Genomic DNA, 17,965 nt, shown 5'->3' on the forward strand with positions numbered 1-17,965 from the left:
CTTGGTGAACAACTTTAAGGGGCCCTCCCTTTGAGAAGGGCAGTGGCCCTGGTAAACAACTTAACATCCAGGGAGGGGAGGCCACAGGAGAACAAAAACAAAATGGAGTATGGGGACAGCTGTAGGAAACAAAATGAAATAGGGGGATAGCTGTAACAGACATGACCCAGTGACTATTTAAGCACTGCAGTGCCAACATTTCATTTCAGTGGGAGTTAGGCACCTAAATACCTTTGTGAATTGCATCCTAAGACACCAGAAACCAAAACTTGATAGACATAGGGCTTGTCTACATGGGAGAGCTATACCAACATAAGCTAAATTATTAATTTAATTGGCTATAGCTGTGCCAGTATAACTCCCCACGTGGACACTCTTATTCCAGTGAAGGGGGCTTTTTTGGTGTAGCATAAGTTAAAGTGGGCAAAAAATTACTCTTATTTTAGAATAAAAGTGTCCACCTGGGAAGTTATGCTGGCATAACTATATTGGTATGAAATACTGGTATAACTGTTAGAATTTTTCCCATGTAGGCAAATCCACATACACTCCTTGCACAGCATCATCCCAGATCCAGATTACTGTGCACTCGATGAGATTCAAAACTGGATCGTGCTCAAGGTAGAACCCTCCGAAAGGGTTACTGAGGAAACCAGCTCCACAAGCTACATTGATGTGTTGCTAAGATTCTAACAAAGAACTCCCACTAAGAATCTGTCTGCTATGGTCTATGGAATGGGGAGCAATTGCCTACAGAGAAGAAAGATACTGAATCTGTTTATTTGTTTTCCCATTTAAGTAAATGCACTCTCTCATACCCACAAATCAAAGAAAGACCCAACACTCAGAGACTTAACACAAAGGCTTTCTTGGAAATCACTATACTTTGACCTTTAACATATACTCAGGGCTTGTGCACATGGCACTGCAGTTTGGACTACGGGAATATGAACTATCGTACAGTAGCACACTATGCAGCACATTAATGTATGCAGCAGTTCGTCCCGCTCCCCATAGTCTGAATTCCAGAACCATGTAGACATAGCTTTAGTGTACTGATAATATAACTCAGTGCTCAACTTATGGAATATGGAGTGAGGATGAAAGCTTTCTAAGAGGTTTAGGGGGGCCCTTCTTATAGGAAATGTTTTTGAAAATACTTGACAGATGTTACAATCTGGTCCATTCCAAGAGGAAAAAAAAAGACGTAATTTTAATAGTTTAATGAGTAAGGCTACGATTTTGTCACAGAGGTAATGGAAGTCACGGAATCCATGACTTCCAGAGACCTCCGTGACTTCAGCCCATGGCGGCTGGGAGCTGCAGGGTCCCACTGCCTCTTGCAGTGGTAGAGAGATGTGAGGTACCCCTGCTGTCTGAGGCAGCGGGACCCCTCATCCAAGCTGCCATGTGAAGCAGGGGTACCCCGCAGCTCCCAGCTGCCACAGCAGCAGGGGTATCCCTGCAGCTCCCTGGCTGCTGCAGCAGCAGGGGGCCCCCACAGCCTTTGGCAGCCACTTGGGGGGGCAGGGAGCCCCAGCAGCTCCCCACTGCAGCAGCAAGGTGATCCTCATAGCTCCCCTCCATCAGGGACAGGCCACAGGGACCCTGGAACTCTGAGCCCCCATGGGTGGTGCGGGCCCTGGAGCTCCCAGCCACCCCACAGCTGCCCAGCCCCTTCCCATTTTATCATAGATATTTTTAGTAAAAATCAAGGACAGGTCACGAGTTTCCGTGAATTTTTCTTTATTGCCCGTGACCTGTCTGTGACTTTTACTAAAAAATCCATGACAAAATCTTAGCTTTATTCATGAGCTCCAGGGATAAATCATCTCTGGGAGGATGGATTTAATAGTAGCCAGAGATGGGTTGAACTCCATTAGAATGCAGGGAAATCATCCCAACTTTTCTTCAATTTGATGCAGAGTTTCTCAAGAGACTCCTTGGAATGCCCTAGAGACCCTTCCAGCAAATCATAATTAGTAGGGCCCTACGCTCAACTGGATGGCCTTTCTCTGTTTGTCTGTAAAGTGATAATGTTTGAACACCACATCTGATCAAAATATCATGGATTGTTCTAGGCATCAGCAGCAGAACCCCATGGATTTAGTGAAAATGGAAAACCAGATGGGGGAGGGGAATTGGGGGTACAAAGTCTCTGGCATGTGGGGAAGAATGAAGAACCCTGCCTGGGGGAAGAGAGCATGGGGGGACACAGAACCTCTGGCATAGGGAGAGGAGGGTTGGAGGACCATGGAATGGGGGGGGGGGGAACACAGAACTCCAGAAATGAGGGGAAAGGGGACTTGGGGACACAGGGCCCCTGGCATGAGCTTCTGCACCAAAGAACTTACAGCTGAAATAAATAAGATGGACAGCGGGAGAAACAAGAAAGAGAGGTACTGAGAGAAGTGAAGGGACTTGCCCAAGGTCACTCAATAATTCAGTGGTGGAGCGAAAAATAAAATTCAGGACCCTGATCCTAAAAACACTCATGTATTTACCTTTACTACCAGGAGTAGCCCCACTGAAATCAATGGAATTACTCTGTCATGGGCTTGCCTCCACCAGTGGGGTGTCTTGTGAAGTGAGTTTGCCTTAATTTTATAGCAATACATTGATATTTAACTCAAAATGGCTACCTGGACTTGAAATTCCATAACAAAACAGCAGGCCTTTGCTAGTCCAAATAAAAGGTGCAATCAGGCCCTGCCAGGATGGGTTTCTGGGGTGAAAACGGGAGAGCCATCCTCCCCATCCCAGCTCCATCCAGAACTTGCCCCTAGAAGAAGCAGCCAGGACTTTTTATTTTGCCAGCTGGACCCTGATTGGCTTCTGCCTGCTCCTTGCCCTTCTAGCCACAGGAGGACCAATTCTTGTTGGTTCTGCCAGCTCTGTGCAGCTTTTAGAGGTCTGAACTCATGGTTCTTCTTCTCCAAAAAGGGCACCTTCTTCTGGGCATGGTGCCAAGGTAGTGGAACGATCAACAGAGAGAAGCAAAGATTTAATACACTCTGTTACCGAAATATTGAGTCTGCCTAGCTGAGAGCCAATTAACAGCCTCACAGGGATAAGGAAAAATGCTTTATTTTGCAGAAAAAGGAGAGCCTGTACTTTGGTACAAAAGACTTTGTTTTATACAAATTTTACAAAATTTCTATATACATTTAGACAAAGACCCTTGCATGTTAATACTTGATTGGTAAGTATAAAAATATGTTTTTATGACCACAGATTAGATGGTACTCCTGATGTGTCTGTAAGGGCAGTGGGCCAAGTCTGGTGCTTAACATTATTTTGAATGGCTATTAGCTGGTTATTTAGGAAATTTTGAATTCTTAAACGTACTAGATTTTATTGCAATGCCTTTTCAGCCTCAGTGATATTTATACTATTTTTTTTGGTATAGTACTATATTTCATTTGTTATTTATTTATTTTTGATATTTTAAAAGGCATTAACTTTAATAGCCTAGGAGGGGGTGTATTACAGGGTAAAAGGGGAGATGGCAGGGGCAACAAGGTGCCTGTGGTACCTGTTATTTTAAATTCAATTAGGGAGAGCAATACATACTGACGGATTTATTTAGAACACAGGGCGCAGCCTGTAGAACAAACCCTAAAATGTAATTAATACCACATTTCCAAGCAGGGGTCCCACAGATTTTTCCTGCCAGTGTATAATTTTTTTGTTTTTTTACCAGGGTTAGTTTGTAATGTTTTTTTTAGTTAGGAATTTTTGGACTTTGGCAATGTTAGTGGAGTGAGTGGTTTGTTTTTTTTTTGAAACAATTATGGTTTAGCATTTTATAGGGGAGAGGTTACCAGCACATTACCCTGTAATGGTTTTGCTGCTTTTAGAAAAATTTAAAGGCACAGTAGATCTGTTAGTGGACAAGGGAGAGGTTACTAGCACTTCACCTTGTACTTTTTTTTTGGCTGTCCAGAAGGCACAGTGGATGGAGCTGGAAGGAGAAATAGGCTAATCATCAGTAGGAGAATCCTCTCGAGGGGGAGGGGTCTTTTTGCAGTGAGAATTATGGGTCCATGCAGTTAGTTTTTGGCACTTTACAGTGGTGTTAATAGTCAGCAGGACTTAATAAGGGCCTTTTTAGCACGGAGCCAAAGCAGTCTTTTGTTGGTGGACCTTTACATTGATTCAGTCTCCTGGTTCCAAGGGTGGCAGGGCTGCTAGGGTCTTTGGGTAGCGCTTCTTTACCTGTGAGAAAAGAAACCTAACACATTTCATTAGTGCCTGGCAGTGTTTTGCAGATCTCATAGCTGCTTGGGCACATTTGCCCACCCCTTTTCTTGGTTTCAGCCAAGTCTTAGCTGTGAGCAGTGTCCTTGAATGGAGCCAGTGTCTTATCTTCAGCCTGCTAGCTAGCTATTTTCTCTTTCCAGTTAATTCATTCTGTTCTTTTTCCTTTCCTTTTTGGCTTTTTTTTATTCTACAAAGAAAACTTCTACTTTTTACTCATACGCCTTTTCCAAACAACGAACACATAAAGCATTGCCATTATACAGTACATTAGTATTATTATTCCATGTATGCCACATATACCCTTCCACTAAAATAACTTTATTACAGAGCTTTGGAGCAACAAAGCCAGGACAAGCACACCCACTTTGAGGAGTTCATTCAATACAACCTTTAATCCAATAGCTTCCCACCATCCCCAGCCCTCTGGCTAGAAATCTGAGGTAGCCAGAAGGATCCCATGTACAATATGGGGAGTGGGTTAACTTTTCATGTCCTTGCTTCCAAAGACTGTTGGTATGCAAATTTTAACAACAATTTTCAATTAAAAGATTTGGCCAAATGAAGTTTCTTTTTTTCTTACTTAAACAAATGTGTTAGACTTTAGTATATCACATTTTCCTGATTTATCCAAACACTTTGTATTCCAAGTTGAACAAAACAAGTATCTGCATTCCAATCCAACCCCTCTGCCTGATTCCAAACCAGACCATCCCATGAAAACACACTAAACACAACAATTCCGGCACAAGACAAACACCACAAGACAGAACATAGAACACAAAACATAATTCCTATTGTGCCAGTAAATGCATGGTACGTTGAATGCTGTTCAGCTGGCATCAGTTTTTCTCTGATTATCTGAAAGACAAAAAACCAGAGATCTACCCCTTCTGGGCAGTCAGTCATCACTTAAAATATACTACAAATACCCTTGTTGACTTCAGGAAAAAACACAGGAATTACCCATATTTTCTTGTATTTGTTTCATAGGCAGCCCAGGTTTCAGTGGCTTCTACCTTATCAGTTAGATAAGTTTGCATTTAATACAGATGCTTTCTGGCTTGCTTCTGGATCCAAAGCTATTCATAGCTTAAAGATTCTTACCTTAAAAGGGACATAATTAACTTACCAGAATTTTGATTGCTTTTTACTTTAACTCTGCTTTCAAACACTGAAAGAAAACATCACCACTTATAGTACCCTCTAGAGCCTAATAAAATTTTAATTACATAACACTGTATACATCCTTTAGCTAATTCAACTAAATTATTCATAGCCAAATGATTGCAATTATAATAATTCCTTTGCCTGAATTTTTTACAAACATTTCAAAGGTCTTTGGGTAGCGCTTCTTTACCTGTGAGAAAAGAAACCTAACACATTTTATTAGTGCCTGGCAGTGTTTTGCAGATCTCATAGCTGCTTGGGCACATTTACACACACCCCCTTTTTTTGGTTATTAGCCAAGTCTTAGCTGTGAGCAGTGTCCTTGAATGGAGCCAGTGTTTTATTTTTAGCCTGCTAGCTATTAGTTTTTTTTTTTAGTTAATTTATTTTTTTTAGCTTTTTTTAAACTTATAAAGGAAACTTTTACTTTTGATTTATATATATATATTTAATAACGAATACATAAATATTGCTATTATACAGTACATTAGTTTTATTATTTAATGTATGCCACATATACCCTTTTACTAAAATAACTTTATTACAGAGCTTTGGAGCAACAAGCCAGGACAAGCACACCCACTTTGAGGAGTTTATTTAATTTAACCTTTTTGCCTGATTTTAAACCAGACTATTTCATAAAAACACTAAACACAACAATTCCAGCCACAAGACAAACACCACAAGATAGAACATAGAACACAAGACATAATTTTTAACGTAAGACCCACCCATCTGTCTGCTGACACTTAAACAGAAAAGAAAATTACACAGAGAACAGAGGGAATTACAGTCTAATTCAGGTTTTTTTACTTTTATTACACTGACCGCTACAGGGGATGGGACAGAAGGATCTTAATTCGACCTCAGAGCTTCCTCGCACGCATGGCTTCCACTCTGAGGAATTAGGAATGAGAGGTTTAGTTCTGCCCACACTTTTAACGCCCAAATGTATACAGAGCAGAAAAACAACAGTAACCGGTTAAACAGAACAGAACCAGAACCAGATAGTGCACCAGAACCAGATAAGAGGCCTGCCTTTAACCAGAACTAGATAGTATTTCCTTATTTTATTAGGGCTCACTTTATCGCAGCATGAACCCCAGGGGCTGCGGAGAAGTGAGGAAGAGGGGTTAAGCACCCCAGTGGCACCGCTTCTAGTTCGCCGCAGCCGTCCGGAGTCCAGTGTCCGAGCTAGGAGAGTCCCATCTGGGTCACCAGAAACTGTTACCGAAATATTGGGTCTGCCTAGCTGAGAGCCAATTAACAGCCTGACAGGGATAAGGAAAAATGCTTTATTTTGCAGAAAAAGGAGAGCCTGTACCTTGGTACAAAAGACTTTGTTTTACACAAATTTTACAAACCTTTTATACACATTCAGACAAAGACCCTTGCGTGTTAATACTTGATTGGTAAGTGTAAAATTTTATGCTTTCGTTATTTGGGTAGTACTGACTGGTTTGGCGCAGGATTTTTTTGCTTTGAGGTAGAGGAAAAGAAATAGTGCAAAAGTTTAGGCTGCTGTGTTTATGAGCAGTACTTACTCCCCTACTGGCCTCTTGTAATCTATTAAGGGGGGTTAGCCAGCTTTTACACTCTATCACATAATCGTGATAGTAAAGTTAAGCACATACTTAAGTGTTTGAGGGAATGGAGGTCCAGATCTCCTGAGTTCCAGTCCAGTGTCTTATCCACTGGACAATGCTGCCTCTCTCAACTGGATTGCTACAGATCCTTCTGAGAAAGCTCACACTCACAGGCCACCCTGCTACAGTGAAAAAAAACACATGCAGAGTCTTATATATTTTATCTGGAGTACGAGCACCTGTATAGTTAAGGTTTCCTAAGTGCTTCCATTCTAACCCACTTTTTAGTCTCTTATAGTTGTCACCACTTGAACAGAAATCTTCCAGGCCTCATCTCTGCCCGACGGTGACTGTCTTTTTTTAAGAAAGCTTGAGCAAAAATGGTTCAGCTGTTTTTGAGAATGAGGGCAGTTTAAATAATATATATAAAGAGATATTTTTCCAATTATGAAATTTTTTTATGATTTACCTTTGATGGGGTCTAGCATCAAAATGGACTAGAACAGTGAAATTTGGTAGGTTTTTCCTACAGAGATTCTTTTGTGTGTCCCAGGGGACACAAATGGCATTGATCTGGATGAATTAAAAGAAGTTGGAAATTGTAGATGGTTAATGTGCTGTGATTTTTTTAAACAATGCAAGTGGTTTTTTTTAAAATAATGATATAGGTACTTCTATACCCCCATCTTTGTTGTACCTAACCATCTCCCAAGTATATTTAAACAGAAATAAACATCTCTTTCACCTCAGGCTTAGGGTCTTGAGCCAACTGCTAACTATTAAGGATTAGGATGAGACCTTCATGAGAGAGACAAGATGTGTGAGGTAATATCTTTTACTGGACCAACTTCTGTTGGTGAGAGAGACAAGTTTTCAAGCTAAACAGAGCTCTTCTTCAGGTCTGGGAAATTAACTCAGGACAGGTCTACACTGGAAATGCTACACTGGCATTTGAGTGAAGATGCTCTTAGGCCAATGGGAGAGCTTTCCTGAGGGGCAGTAGCTGTCCCCTCAACGTAGCACTATCTACATGAGGGATTAGGTAAGTATAACTACGTCACTCAGCGGTGTAGCTTTTTACACTCCTGAGAGATGTAGTTATACCGATATAGATCTGTAGTGGCCTCAGAGTGTCATGGCTAAATACAAGATGGAATAGAGTGTTTAGCATAAGTAGTTAACACATATTTCAAGGGACCATTCAAGGTGAAGTGGCATGTTAAAACTCCTCCAGTCATAGGGAGAAAAGAAAGAGAGGACAGAAGTTGGGGACTGTAGATTGTTGTAATAAGTCATGAATCCAGAGTCTCTATTCAGTCCATGATTTCCAGTGTCTAGCAAAGTTATGAATTTAAGCTCCCAGGCTCATCTTTTGAAAGTGTTGGGCGGGTTTCCTTTGAGAATGAGGACTGCTAGGTCAGATATAGAGTGATCGCTTTGTGAAGAGCATTCACTCTGAGGCCTTGGCTACACTGGTGCTTTACAGTGCTGCAACTTTCTCACTCAGAGGTGTGAAAAAACACCCCCCTGAGCGCAGCAAGTTACAGCGCTGTAAAGCGCCAGTGTAAACAGTGCCCCAGCGCTGGGAGCGCAGCTCCCAGCACTGTAAACTAATCCCCACGAGGAGGTGGAATACCTGCAGCACTGGGAGAGCTCTCTCCCAGCGCTGGCGCCGCGACCACACTTGCACTTCAAAGCGTTGCCGCGGGAGCTGCACAGCTGCAAGTGTAGCCATACCCTAAGGCTATGTCTACACTACAGTTTATGTCTGCGTAACTCATGTCACTCACTGGTGTGAATAAAGCGCTCCTGAAGCGACATAAGTTACACTGACATAAGTGCCGGTGTGGACACTTCTGCCAACATAACTTCTGCCGCTCATGGGGGCTGGAGTAGCTAAGACAATGTGAGAATGCTCCCATCATCTTAGAGCGGCTACATTAGAGAGCTTGCAGAGGGGCAGCTGCACTGATGCAGCTGTGCCTGTGAACTCCCTAGTGTAGCTGTGCACTGAGTAAGTTTCCCAGACCTGAAGAAGAGCTCTGTGTTCCTGGAAAGCTTGTCCCTCTCGTCAGCAGAAGTTGATCCAATAAAAAATATCACCTCACCCTCCTTGTCTCTCTAATGTCCTGGGATGGACACAGCTACAACAACATTGCATACCTTCATGAGGGACAGATTAGCTCACATCTGCCTCCTGCAAGGTTTCTTGCACTTGCCTCTGAAGCAGCTGGTCCCGACCACCGACAGAGACAGAATATTGGACCAGAGGGACCTCGGATGCGAGCCATTCCATCAGTTCTTACGTTCCCCTCATTTTCTTCCTTCCTACCCTCCAGGGAAGCTAGCTTGATTAGTTTCTTGTGAAGTTTTCTTTGTTTGTTTCTTAGCGACTGTGGGTGAGTGAGAGGGTGTAGTGTGAGTGAGTCTGTTTGTAAAGAAGTTATTGAGGGAAAGCTAGTGGAAGAAATTAATCTTATTTCTAGTTCTGATTGTGGTGCAGTCATGATCATAATTATTTTTTGTGGGAGACAGTCCACGGTCTAGGCCCAGCTCCATGAGGAGGTTCCTCTCATCGACTGACAGTGTCATTCTTCTGGTGGAGCAGAGTTGTCAGGGTCACGGGAGGGGGAGAGATTTTCACTTTGGTAGCAGGAGGCAATCCATGGAGGGCTTTGGAATATCAGTATAGAGATCTGACTGCATTCAATGGGGAGCCAATACAGAGATAGGACCTCTGGGATGATATGATCACCATAACCTGTACCTACAGCTTTAACATTCACTTTGCAATCTTAACATTCTCTCAGTCAAGGGATTTTTCTTTTTTTTTTTTTGTATTTTTTATTTTGTTTTATTTATTTTATAGAACACAGATTCGATGATCACACACTAGAACTAGAAATTAGGAGATGCAAGTTCCTTTGGAGATCCCAGGAGAACCAACTTTGTAATGAATCTGATGCAAGGGAAACTGAAATACTACTCTTCTTATTTAATATTATTGAAGGTGTATTATTATTTCTGTTATTTATTTAGTGTGTAGGAGACAACATGGTCTCTATCCCCAGCAACTTACAATCAAGCAAAGAAAAGATTTCCCACTAAGAAACTGGGAGGAAATCTGTGCATTAAGGCAAAGGGGAAGAGTCTGCAGGAAAACCTCACTAGATGGTCATGACCTAGGGTGACCAGACAGCAAGTGTGAAAAATTGGGACAGGGAGTGGGGGGCAATAGGAGCCTATATAAGAAGAAGACCCCAAAATCGGAACTGTCCCTATAAAATCAGGACATCTGGTCACCCTATAGTGACCTGCCACCAAATGGGCAAGAATAGACATCCATTTCTTCTTTGAAACACTATCATAGACACATTCTCCTCCCATTTGTGCTGGTATAGCTCCATTGACTTCAGTGGACCTTCTTCTGATTCACATCAGTGTGAGTGAGAAAAGAATCAAAGCCAAGGACTTGATGTGCCATGAGAAAGAGAATAGGAAGAGCCTGATTCTGCTCAATTAGAGTATGTCTGCATGATGGAAGACTCACTAGGTAGCAGCAGCAGGCGATGGGGTCCTCAAGGAAGAGGTAGAGCAGGGAGGGGAAGAGGAGGGGCCACCACATCCCAGGTGTCTGGCGGCGAGGCAGCAATGGCTGCACCAGGGAAGACTAGGGTGACCAGACAGCAAGTGGGACAGGGGGTGGGAGGTAATAGGCAGGGGCGGCTCTAGGTATTTTGCCGCCCCAAGCACGGCAGGCAGGCTGCCTTCAGCGGCTTGCCTGTGGGAGATCCCCGGTCCCGTGGATTCGGCGGCACGCCTGCAGGAGCTCCGCCAAAGTTGCAGGACCAGCGGACCCTCCGCAGGCATGCCGCCGAAGGCAGCCTGCCTGCCGCCCTTGCGGCTACCGGCAGAGCACCCCCCGTGGCTTGCCGCCCCAGGCACTCACTTGGCATGCTGGTGCCTGGAGCCGCCCCTGGTAATAGGAGCCTATATAACAAAAAGCCCCAAATATCAGGACTGTCTCTATAAAATCAGGACATCTGGTCACCCTAGGGGAGGCTTAGCCTCCCGAGGCCTATTATACCTGCCACTCACGTCTACACTGAAGTCAGAGGTGTGACTACACTATGTGTAGACATACCCAAGCTAGTTTTGGTTTAGCGAGCTCGAATAATAAGAGCAGTGGAGCCACAGCAGCACTGGGAGCAGCACAGACTACAGTCACATCCCTGATTGCAGTGTATAGACATACCCATTGAATTTACACTGGTGTAGGGAGAGGGTTATGTTGGGGAGAGTGGCCAGTGGGTCTGACCAAACTCCTCCTATGGAGAGGTAGGTGTATGGGCTCTCTCTCTACACTGCTGACAAGTTTCAGAGGGGCAGCCATGTTAGTCTGTATCAGCAAAAACAACGAGGAGTCCTTGTTGCACCTTAGAGACTAACAAATTTATTTGGGCACAAGGTTTACACTGCATTAATTCTACACTGCATTACATCAGTTTTACGTTGCTATGACTCTACTGAATGCTACTAACAACTGTGCTGTTGCATCGCATTGTGTATGTGTGTGGGAAAGATTCTCTGAGGCTCAGATACCATGCCAATGACTGCAGAATAAAATCCTAGACGGAGGAACTTTATCCCCCTTAGGTTGTGGATTTTCCCAGTTCAGATCCCATTCATTTGTTTTTTGGGAGATAATCCAGCATTAGTCCCACAGACAGTATTTCTTCAAGAGCTCAGTGCATACAAGGTGGCTTGTTCCAACCATGGAAGCTGTGATATTTTTATCTTATATGGAGACTGTCTGATCTGTTCTAAACTTCAGGCCAGCTTTTCAGCTAGGGTGAATAGACATAGTTCCATTGATTTCAATGGAGCCACACCAGCTGGGGATCTGGCTCTTTGCTTTATATTTAAAATTCAGAGGCAGTGTCTGGCAGAAGAGATGTATATCTGTATATTTATGTATCTGGTATTTTATAGCAGTCTCCACAGCGGGAAGACTGTTTCTCTCTAGTCAACATTTTAGAGGCCCCTCCAGGCATTAAAAATGAATAATTTAAAGCAGCTCCATGAGACAGAATTTTGAACATATGTTTTACAGGCCATGCAAGACATCCCTCCCCGCTTTTTTGGTCTTATCCTTTAATATTAGAAGCAGGCAATCTGAACCCTGCTGCATATCAACACAGGGAACTACTGGGTTCTAAGGTCCCCTTTATGCCCATGTGCAGGCTACCCACATCACTGAACCCTGTGCAAAGGAAGAAGAGGGGAGCTGCCATCAGGCTGCTTGTCCCTCTCACATGCAGATTGGTAGGGCCTGGGCAGAGCTGTGATTCTGCCCCCATGTGCCATAAAACCAGAGCTGATGCAGAGGTGCAAGTAAGCAAAAAGACTGGAACAGATTACTTCACCCCTGAAACACAGGGGACAGGAACGAAAGTGGGACCCTCAGGGTCACAGTCTGGTCCCTGCCTTGCCCCATAACGCAGGGCTCCCAATCAAGCCTGCCTGGCAATTTATTGCTGCTTTAGAGTTGCAGTTAAAGGGAAGTCATCCTGGTTATTTAAAATGTTCTCTAAGGCTGAAAAAAGTCATGCAGTTTGTAGAAATCTGTCAGCAAGACCTAAGGCTAATATGCCATGCAGGGAATCAGAAGGCATGTGTTTTCCTGCACTCTTTCTCAATTTGCTCTCGCCCCAGTTGGTAACCCTCCATCATTTAAACAAGTACATTTTCATTGAGCCAAGGACGAGAAGGGGTTAAAATAGAACTTCAGCATTTGGAGTGTAGGAACCTCCTGGCCTCGCCTGTGTAAAGTGTGTGTTAGAAGTGTCTGGTTTGCTTTAGAGGATGTGGACTAGCTAAATATGATGCCTTTGCTGAGCTGCCCACTGGGGAAAAGGAGGTTCAAGAGAAAGCCAATAAACAGACCATTGTAGCTGACAGTGGTCCAAGTACTTCCCGTTTCTTTGCTGACCCACTGCTTTCAGAGGGCAAGTTTTTGTAGGCAATGAAATGTCACTGAATAGTTACTGTAGCATTTGGGATTGTGGAGTTTGTGGGAATGCTTATTTACTCTGAAACAAAGGTCCAGTCATGACCCCAATCCTGCACTGAACTCCATGCAGCTAGACTCCTGACAAGCCTGGAGCCCCATTGCCGTTATTCCTTAGCATGAGACACCGCAAAGTCAGCTCTCATTGTCTCCTAGAGAAACAAGGGTACGCAGCACTTCTTAAGATCAAGCCACAGAGTTGAGGATGGCTTATACCAGTCAAAGGTGTGAGACAAGGTCATTGAAGGCAATAGAAAGGTGCCAATACAGGAGAGTACTGAGTCCTAAAGATCCCCCTTATGCCCATGGGTACATTACCTATATTACTGGAGTGACTTCAGTGGACTTTGGATCAAGTCCTGAGCCTCCACACCTCACAGAATTGTGTCCCCGACTTGTTAAAAAAAATCTAAGTAAACATGCAAAGCTTCCAAATTGCCCCTAGAGTTCAAAGGCCTGAGAACTGGAGAAGCCCCGCGAGTATTCACATCTGACCAGCATCCCTAGCATTTGCTTCAGGATTCCTATATACGGGACTGCACCATATGCAGCTTTGAAGGACGTGAGTTTAGGCCAAACTGCAAAATGGATGCCCATTTCAACCTGTGAGTACTTATTAGTATGGCAGCAGCTTGGGTAAGATCTGGGTGAAGAGTAAGATACAGAATAACCTGCGCTCCATAAAAATCCAGGGGCGCAAAGTCACAAAAGCCTTTCAATATTCAAACTTATACATATTAACCACGATTTTCAGAGGCAGCCACAGCTCTCCAATCAGCTCCTGAGCACAGCCACATAAAAACAATCCCTACTATAAACGACTGCTTCGCTTTTACACTCTTAGATAAACCAAGTTTTCACTATAAGGGCAAAATAAAATCTAAGAGGAATAATAAAAGTTAGAAAAGACTAAAACCCTATGGGGATATTAAACTAGATAAAGACACGGGACTACTGTCAACATACAGGAAGTTAAAACCATGTGAAAACGTTCACCAGCAATCGATAAGTGAATAATAATAATAAAAAAGCACAGCACAAACACCCCCAACATAAACGGACGATAAAGATAAGTAAGTAAATAGGAAAGAGGACTAGCCATAGTGCAGCTTATTGAGTGTTTTATATGCATGTAACAGGAGTAGTCTCTCAATCACAAATAACTCTTTTTAGCCCAGCCGCCACCACCTACAGAAGTCAAAACAGAAAAATTAGCCTGATGCCCTTTCGTGCATCTTGATGCTGTAATATCCTGTGAACACCAGCTCCCATCCATTTCAGCTGAGAATTCTCAGCTTTTCACAGGGTGAAGCTTAAAAACTGTGCATGTGACATTACCGGTGTCGTTGAATTTCAGCTCATTTGCAACTGTCCTCCAGCGTAAATGAAAATAAACGGAAGGAAAGATCAGAGTCAGCAGCAGAAAATAAATATTGTTGGTTAGGTCAAGTATCCATCAGGTTTGCTTGTGAGACACATGGCTCCAACCCCCATGAAGTATGATAAGCAAAACCTATTAAAGCAACATTTTGACAAGCATGCATTTTCGGTGGATCAAACAGAACAAATACAGTAGCACAGAACGACCCTTTCAAAATCAGGCTTATGTGTTCGTCTGATCAGACCCAGCGAATCATTTAATTTTTCCTGCTGTCAAACAAGTGCACAAACTGCGCTGTAGAGCAGTTTTAGAGATAAATGGTTTCTTCCTCCAAGACCTCAAAGGACACAGTGCGTTTCAAAAAAGGCTTTACCTATTAAAACACCCCACCCTACCAAAACAAAACACTGCTCTATACACACCATTCTTCCCAGGGGGAGAGCATGAAAGAAAGAACAAGCAACACATGACATCGCTTAATGAATGACTAGAAGGCACTCAGATACTGGTGATGACAGCTGTATACAGACAAGTACAGATTCTCTTGTTCTAGGTACAGAGGGCCAAATGAAAAAATCTGTTGTTAAAATTGCATCAGCAAATTTTGCATGTGCAACCAACTGTCTGTGAAAACCCAGGCTGGAATTTGCAGGTGGACATTTCCATGCAACTGCTTGCTTAAATAACCAATTTACAGGCAGGTTTCCATATAGTGATGGGTGCACATGCAGAATTGGTTGTCTCACATTTGGAGGGCTGATTCGAAATTTGGACCACCGTGTAAATTATCTGGCAATAATTAAGGAATAAAGACATTAAGCACTGCAGTGAAATCTATGGGCTTGATTCTGCAGTCTTTGCTGACTTGACTAAGGGTGACAGTATTGGAATCAGGGGCAGCTCTAGCTTTTTTGCCGCCCCAAGCACAGCAGGCAGGCTGCATTCGGCAGCGCGCCTGTGGGAGGTCCCCAGTCCCGCGGATTCAGCAGCATGCCTGCGGCAGGTTCCCGGTCCTGCGGATTCGGCGGCATGCCTGAGGGAGGTCCGCTGGTCCCGCAGCTTCGGCATACCCGCCGCCAAATTGCCACCGAATCCGCGGGACGGGGGAACAGGCAAGCCGCCGAAGACAGCCTGACTGCTGCCCTCACAGCGACCAGCAGGCCACCCCCCGCAGCTTGCCGCCCCAGGCACGCGGTTGGAGCGCTGGTGCCTGGAGCCGCCGCTGATTGGAGTCTTACTTACCAGGCATGTAGAGCAAGATGAACTTTCACAGTACCATCCTTTATGCTTGGTACATTTCAGTGGAAGTGTGATGTTATTAACATATTAAAAGATTGCTGCTGAGCTCATCTTCAGTAAATAAGGGAATATTTATGATGAAAAGCTCTATATAAGATCTAGGAATTATTATTATTTTTATGAAAAGGTTTACACCATCAATCACATATTACACAATAATACAGGAAAGTTTTCTGCTGATTAATCATTCCAAAAATGCAGTTTCTCTGCAAGCTGCTTTTTTTTTTGGGCGGGGGGAGAGAACTTCCTTTAAAAAAAGTTGGCTGGCATGGGAGAGTCATGTTTCCGCAACCGAATGTGAGTGACATTCCAGTGTCTTCCTTTATTGTTTGTTTCTGTAATTGAAGGAAAGATTCTTCCCCACCATGTCCCATTCCCATGATCCCATAATCTTGTTTTGATTAGGAGAAGACTCTTTGACAGATATGGCAGTTTCCTGCTATATCTTTGGGAGGTCTTATTGAATTTAGTTTAAGTCTCTTTGGGATCCATTGTATTAAGTGAAAAGTTTATGGATTGTGGGCCAGGATTGTATACAAACTCTTTAACTCTAGCAGGGAGCTGGGAGGTGAGACCTGAGAGTTCAAAGGACTATATTAAAAATGTGCCAGACAAGAATGGACTTTTGGGACATAAGTTTTAAGTAGATTTCCTGAAGAATACCTAGGGGAAGGTGAATGCAAACTCCCCATTTCTAGTTATGAAAAAACCTAGACTTTTGAAGGTACACTCTGAGGAGTGGGCCACTGTCTGCTAATTACCTGTTCCCAGAGTCAAGATCAAAGGCCCCAGCTGTATAAAGAAACGGCCGAACTGCCCAGCCAGGGCTCTGGTTCTGAATCCAAGATACTTATAAACGTGTAACCATCGGGAAAATCTAGTTGTCAGTTTTGAAGGATTTATACCTACCAGAGTCCAAAGTGGGAGTTGGGGTTAGCATGCATGTGGGTTCTTTTATTGTTTTGAATAGGGTTTCTCTGTGATGCTTTCACCTTAAGAGTAAGTGTGCTTGCTTAGAAAGCACTGTGTGGTAACGTGTAAGTGCAGGCAATGCAGTAGCCAGAGCCTCTGAAACGCAGACTTCAGCACGTTGAGGCAGTCTGGCTTCCTGGGAATATCACACTGTAGGCAAGGAACAGGGCAGCCTGGAAAAACCCCAGTCAGGAAGGAGACTGACACAGGTCTGTACAGGTGATGGCTGAGGGGCCAGGGGCAGGTTCCCTTGAGGGACTGCGGAGGGGCTAATACAGAGGCAGGCTAAAAAATGGGCACTGAACAAGATGTGGAATAAACAAGAGCTGCCTTAGCCAGCGTTCCAGATTTATGACAAAGGATGAGATGAAACAAAAAGGCATTTTAATTCTAGGAACAACTGAAATAATTTTGAGCTCTCCCAGACCCCATCCCTAATGAGGGAGCCCCATTGCATGGTTGAGCAACCACGCTCGATCTATCAGTAACTTTAGCTGTCAAATGCCAGATCCTCAGCTGGAGTAACGGACCTAGCTCCTCGACTTCAGTAGAACTATGCCGATGTACAGCAGCTGAGGAGCTGGCCCCAGTTTCTCTAGCGTGAGACATTTTGAATGCATATTCCTCCGCCTCTTATTTTTAATATTTTTTTTAAAAAAAACAATCCAAGGCCCTGATCAAGCCTGGTCAGAACTATATGGTAGGCTCCTACTCTATTGAGATATATATTACCTGGTGATTGCTATTATTAATGCTGTTTATTTTGTACAAATGTTACAAAATTTCCCTCTGCAGAGGAAAAACCCACTGACATTCGGCTGAAATGGTCAATTAATTTTTAAAATAAACATATATTTGTATTTTCTCCCCAAAAAACTTGTGCAGACACACAAAAATGGTCTCCTAATATGTGAAGATATACTTTTTAGCATGCAAACTTTCAAAATAAATGTAAGGCAGGGCTATCACTTCTTTCTAAGTTCGTACAGTGCCTAGCACAATGGGGCTCTGACCCTGCTTGGGGTTTCTAGGTGTGTCATGGTATGATTCCCCACTCTGAACCTTAGCGTCCAAAAGATGGGGTACCAGCATGAATTCCTCTAAGCTCAGTTATCAGCTTAGTACTTGTAGCGCTGCCACCAACCAGGAATTCCAGTGCCTGGTACACTCTGGTCCCCCCAAAATCTTGCCCGGAGAACCCCAAGACCCAGATCCTCTGGATCTTAA

Source organism: Chelonoidis abingdonii, chromosome 2 (genome assembly GCF_003597395.2).
Source record: "Chelonoidis abingdonii isolate Lonesome George chromosome 2, CheloAbing_2.0, whole genome shotgun sequence".
NCBI lineage: Eukaryota > Metazoa > Chordata > Testudines > Testudinidae > Chelonoidis > Chelonoidis abingdonii.